Here is a 6,228-nt window from a genome sequence, read left to right on the forward strand (position 1 = left end):
CTTATTTATGGCGCTAGTGGAAATGCACGATCTATAAACGTATTCCACACCAGTCGGAAAGCCGCGGTACAGAATGAATGCGCCGTTAGTCGCGGCACGCCGGCCGCACTTTACGACATCATAGCCCATCACAACAACAAAATGAGCACGTTGTCAGCTCCTGGCATCATTCCACCCCACGTAAGTGCACTCGTAACTTGGCACCTGTTTTCGTGATAAGCTCACTGACCTTGCTTGGCGTCCAGCCTAGCGTTCATCGCCGGCCCAAATAGCTACATGGGAAGGCAATCCAAAAAAACACTACTTGCACTTGGCATCCTTGTAAAAAGTTAAAACGGCGGACCGCTGCGACACCGCCAGCATCCTAAGATTAGTTTTCTCAAATAAGGTTGTTTGCGTAGCGCAGCGATTCAACGAACGAGCGCATGCATGACTTGAGACAAGCCAATCTTCACTCGTGAATAACAAGTGACTGCAAATTAATGAAAATATTGCTGACCTAGTCGGTGATGTCATCGCGTCCTTACGGTCATCGATAGGCCATTTTGGGAGAACGCAATACAAACAGGGTTACCTGCCGTATTCTGAATCAGCCCAGTCGGTTCACTGGTTCCGAAGCTGATCTGGTCGGCCAAAAAGTCATCCGCCCAATAACTTCAAGATGCTTCAACGCTCCGACATGCCGGGATAAGTGCCGGGTCCCAAACGCCGCCCCTCTGCCGCAGTCGCGGCCTTCTGTGCGAGAGCGGCGATCCCGGCGCGGCGGACGGGACGCGAGCGAGCAGCGGTCGGCCGGCAGGTGGACGTTTGCCTGCGACAGGCAGCCTCGAGGTGCCCCACACCTGACCGGGGTGGGGCAACGGCGACAGCTGGCGGCGCCGGTGGCCGCTGGCGGGCATGGCCGGCAGGTGACCGGCCACCGGCGGCCGTCGCCGCTCCACCCGCTGGCCGCCGCCCGCGTCAACAGCGTCCAACCGCCCGCCGGCCAACGGGCAGTCGCCACCTGCACCAAGCTGGCCAGCTAACGGTCAAATCGTCTTAAAAACAGCATTATTTCTAGCCGTCAACTCGCGGTTTAGCAGCTTCGAAGACGGGGCATTTTCATACAAAGTGGACGAAGCATTTAATAAGCGCTGTGCAAGTTTCATGAGTTCATACAGCCTTACGCGCACAGTGTATGCGCGTGTTATCAAAATTAGCACGACACGGTCCTGTCATGGGCATCGGGCCACACCAGCCATCAACATTAGTCGAAACTTGCAGACAGACAGACTGGTGCCACCAGACCGCCGATCTAACAACTGCACAAGTCTGCATGAAATTTAGTCTGAAAATCCCCGAGTTTTAGCCGAGGCGGGCCCTACCATTCGTTGTCCGCGGGTCGGCGTAGTCAGCTGTTAGAGAGACCGTTCCAAATCTCCAGGACAGATTTTTGGATGCCGCGCGACACTGGAGAAGTTCACCGATAAAAATGGCGCCGATGCAACTTAAATCGATGGTACCTGCCACACTCAGCTCAACTCGACGCCACAAAAGTCTACTGCGTGACGAGCTTGGTGATCCTTTCCAGCGTGAATGATGGCTGCACCCCCCTTGCGGGATTCCGACCATGCATTCCAAACCGTTAGGAGGCAGTGGCGACGTCCCTTCGTTTTCTTCGAATGTCCACGGCGCACGTTTCAGTGAATAATAATGAGGTGTGAGCTACCTAACTCTGATATATTTCAATCAACAGAGATGAGGATTTCCACTTCCTCCGTGTCAGGTCAACGAGACACGGCTTCATTCTGGAGGAGTACGGTCCACACGTGGCAAATCGTCGCACCGCAAAACCTTGCCACTGTGCGCACGGCATTGTCCTATCTTGAGGTCTTGAAGGCGGGACGTCACAGCCGTGGGAACAGAGGGGGGGGGGGGGGGGGGAAGCCGTACCACTTTGCATTAGAGTTCAGCATGAGCTCTAGGTTCAAGGATGAAAAAGATCGACTTCACACGCATCCCGCCTTCCACTTTTTGGGGCGCTTCTTTACGTCCGTGCGGTTACATAATAAAGGCCACTGAAGGTCGTGCCCCCTGCGAAGGCTATTTCATATCTAGCTGGGTAAGGGTCAAACCTCGCGGAGGACGTCAGATGGATCCACCAGGCCACCACATGATGAGTCCGGCCGATTACAAAGGTGACGTCAAAGCTGTCCAGTGCCCACCTTCCTAAAACGTCACGCCGTGAATCGACAAAAGCAGTGCTAGAAAGACATTTGACTTGAACCGATACCATCATTGCACACGACGAGGTTAAGTTCAACGCCATCCTAATCACGTTTCATCTCATGTCGCGGTCACGGCACATTCACGCTGTGAAGAGGTTCTGAAGCTTTTGGTTGAAAGCATAGGCGCTGGACCTGAGCCAGCATTATCAATCCAACCATACTGACATACAGACAATAATGAAAAAACTGCGGGACTCAAAGAGTGCCACTCCAAAGAACTTATGAGGGCTGATGCTGACAAGTGACCATCATTCTTGGTAAATTTGAATAACGTAGACCCCTTCCCTGCTATTTTACAATATAATTCCTTTTTAAAATGGACAAGAAAATCGGTCTTATTGCGTTAAAACAACAGCAAACAAGTCACTCCTTTGGCCATCCTATTGCATTGCTGTCAGCTGTGAAGCCGATGCAGCTCACTATACGGCACCGTACGGCAGCGGCCCGGACGCCGCCGGACGGTCCAGTCAGATCGGACCGGGCGTCCCGCCCCAGTCCGGCACTGTCATGTACCGGGCCTGAGCCGGCGAATGACCACTACCGGCCGCCTCCCCCTTACCCCCTTCTCCTCCTGGCAGACGACAGCTGAGGACACGGCCGGCTTTCCGCCCACACAGGGCAAAAAACCCGCTGCACTGAGCTCCAAAACAAACAGGCTCCCACGCTGATTCGGGCATCAATAGAGCGGACAAAAAGTACTAAAAAGACTACAGGCGGGACAATCCCCATTGCTGCAGTCATCCAATTTCCTGCCTAGCGGCAGCTGGAGGCAGAGCAACTCTGGGGTCATCAACCCCTACGTCCGGACCTCCACCCAACCCCCACACGCCCCCTTCACCGATGGCTAAGGCTGAACCGAGCGGCAACCGTGTCGTGTTTTCAAGCACGTGCCGAATCCGTGGAACCGCACGTTCACCCCGCACACACACACACACACACACACACAAACGCGGCGGGCGGAGCCCAACTCAGTTCAGACCAAGCCGGACCCACGTGCGCACCGTCCGCAGCCTCTCATCTCGCCCCGCGGTCCACTCTTTGGTGGAACGTGCCATTCGAGTTCTCCGAGCAGCATTCCGACTTGACTCCGAGGACCAACAGGCCGTCAGCGGTGACGGCCGGGCTCTTGGCCACTACGCTCACTGGTCAGCCCCCTACCGCCGCTCGCAGGACGCCATGGCAATCCGCCAAAGCCAACACATAACGTCGTTACAGGAAGTGTTCGGCTGGCCGTCGCAACAAAGCGCAGAGACATCCCGTTTGCTGCACTGAGTCACGCTACCCGCCTGCCCGTCCGGACAAGCGACCATGAAGCATCGGCCATAAAACGCCGCTGACAGCCAGCACAAACGCAGCACGACGGCGCTGTCAGGCGTGGTGTGCACGCGCTTTTGCTGCATGATTTCATCCTCGGCGACCGACCACGACGGAGCTATGGTCAGATTCTGAACGTGCTACGTAGGTAATCAGCTGTGTTCAGGCTGATGAGAACATGAACGCAGACTGCTACCTTCGCGTTGGTGACCCTGTCTCTCACAGCCTCTGTGTACAAGCACCAAGGCGTTGGGCACATGACGCTGGACTTAGTAGAATACACATATTCCAGCCGTTCAGCATCTCCGATCCACAAAAACCACCTTAACAACTGCGTCATGCCGGTACCCTCAGCCTCGACTTTACAACACGGTCAGCTGTTTTGTTACGATAGACTCCGCGATGGAATGCAGTTTTCGGGCAGCGCATGGTGTCGGCGCACCAACACGCCTCTGTTGAGCGCGTCCTGGACGCCGCGAAAGCATTTGAACCTCTCCATCTCAGTTATTGCCTTGTGCGACTCGCCGCGGCAGTGTCCGGAAGCAATGTGGTGGTGGTGGTGGTGGTATGGTAGTGGTAGTGTGGTAGTGGTAGTGGTAGTGGTATGGTGGTGTGGTGGTGGTGGTGGTGTGGTGGTGGTGGTGGTGGTGGTGGTGGTGGTGGTGGTGCGTGGTGTGCGTGCGTGCGTGCGTGCGTGGTGTGGTGGTGGTGTGCGTGCGTGCGTGCGTGCGTGCGTGCGTGCGTGCGTGCGTAATCCGTGTCGTCAAACCCCCAAGCACTAAAACGGCAAACCCCAACAAAACAAACTCCACGTCAGATCGGCCCGCCGCGCGCGCGTCGCGCCCGGGGTGGTGCAGCGCGTCACACTAGGTCATGCGAGGACGTCGGGGCCGTGACCTACCTGCGCCTTGTCCTTGACCTCGTTCTGAGCGCGCCAGGCTGCGATGGCCGGCTGCTTGAGCTTGTCCTGCATCTCGGTGCCGGCGCGCTGGCGCAGCTCGGTCGGGCACTTCTCGAAGATCGAGACCCGCTCGGCCACCGAGCCCTGCGTCAGAAACGGCCGGATGGCCACGCCGGCCGCGTTGTACGGCGTCGGCGAGAGCGTGCGGTCGCGGATGTGCTGCTTCTGCTCCTCCGTGAGCTGCGGGTGCGGCAGCGGCGAGACGGTGCGCGGCTGGTCGCCGGCCGCCGCCTTGAGCAGCGCGCGCTTGCGGCGCCACGGCTCGGCCGGCAGCAGCACGCCCGAGTCCGGGTCGACGGCGTAGCGGGCCGGCAGCCACTCGGAGCGCCACTGCGAGTCGGTGATGTTGATCTGGCCGTTGTCGTAGCGCGAGCGCGCCTCCGTCACCTGCGCGCCGGTGGCGCCGCCGCGCACCGCCAGCGATCGCGAGTCCTCCAGGCGCTGGGCGGCGCGCGAGCGCGTCTGCGGATCCTGGAAGCGCTGCTTGGCGTAGTCGACGGTGGACATAGCGACGCCGTCGCCGGCGGCGGGCCGCGCGCCCGGGCTGCCGGCGCGCGGCGCCGCGATCACGGCGCCGCTCTGCAGCGCCGAGCGCAGCCGCGCCTCCTCCTGGCGCACCTGGGCCAGCGCCGCGTCGGCGGCGCGCTCGGCGGCGGCCACCGACGGCTCCGGCGCGGCACCGGCGTATGGATCTGCGGCCGGCCGCGTGCCTTCAGCGGCCAGGTGGCCGTACCGTCATCCGGCTCGTCGGCCGACACCTCCAGCACGCGCGTCTGCCCGTTGGCGCTGACCTGCAGGCGCGAATTGACGCCCGAGGCGAGCCGGCCGGGCGCCGTCTTGGCGCCGCGGTACGGCCGCTGCTGCGCGTCCGCTGCCGCCGCCGCCGCCGCCGTTGCCCGGCCGGCCGGCAGCGTCTGGTAGCCGGCCGGCGGCGAGTTCGGCGAGCCGGGGCCGCCGCGGCGCGCCTTGTCTTCCTGCACGAAGTTCTTGACCAGCTCCTCGAGCGACTTGTCGCCATCGGGCGAGGCAAGCAGATCGACGGGCGAGATGGGCGGCGGCTGGCGCCGATCGGCGGGCGCCGGCTGCCACCGGTCCGGCGGCGGCTCGCGCCGCTCCGGCGTCGCCTTCCAGCGGTCGGACGGCGGCTCGCGTCGCTCGTGGCCCGGCTGGCGCCGTTCGGCCGGCGGCGGGCCGGTGCCGTTGACTGGCTGCGGCGCCGCGCCGCGCTCCAACCGGATGGGGATCGTGTGCTCCAGCGGCTGCGGACTGGGGGGAGACGCGGGCTGAGCGGGCGCGCGCGCGCTCGGGGCCGGGGTGGGACTATGGCGGGACGGGGTGGCCGACCGGGAGCCGCCGCCGTCGCGCAGCTGACGCGACAGCGCCTGCGCCGCCTCCGTGTTGAGCGACGTGGTGTTGTGCGACTTGAGCACTTCGCCCGGTGCCAGGCCGCGTGCCTTCCACGTCTGGTAGAGCGTCTCGGCATGGTCAGCGATCTGCTTGGCGATGTCCTCCAGCTCGCCGCCGCCGGAGGTCGCCGCCAGGTCGCGGCTGTGTGCCGCCTGCGCCTTCTGCGCGTGCGTGCGGTTGATGAGCGTGCGGATGTTCTCGGTGGTGGAGGTGAGCTGGTCGGCCAGCCGGCTGACCTCGGCCGGCGACACGCCCGCGTCGCCGCCGCTCAGCTCCCGG

General features: G+C 61.6%; 1 pseudogene; it reads right to left on the reverse strand.

Moving 5' to 3' along the window:
• LOC119109485 (serine/threonine-protein phosphatase 2A regulatory subunit B'' subunit beta-like) overlaps positions 1-4,736 on the reverse strand; it is a 66,701-nt pseudogene extending 61,965 nt beyond the window's left edge.
• Between the last annotated feature and the right edge of the window lie 1,492 nt (positions 4,737-6,228).

This window comes from Pollicipes pollicipes, unplaced genomic scaffold (assembly GCF_011947565.3).
Source record: "Pollicipes pollicipes isolate AB1234 unplaced genomic scaffold, Ppol_2.1 Scaffold_7231;HRSCAF=8579_pilon_pilon_pilon, whole genome shotgun sequence".
NCBI lineage: Eukaryota > Metazoa > Arthropoda > Thecostraca > Pollicipedomorpha > Pollicipedidae > Pollicipes > Pollicipes pollicipes.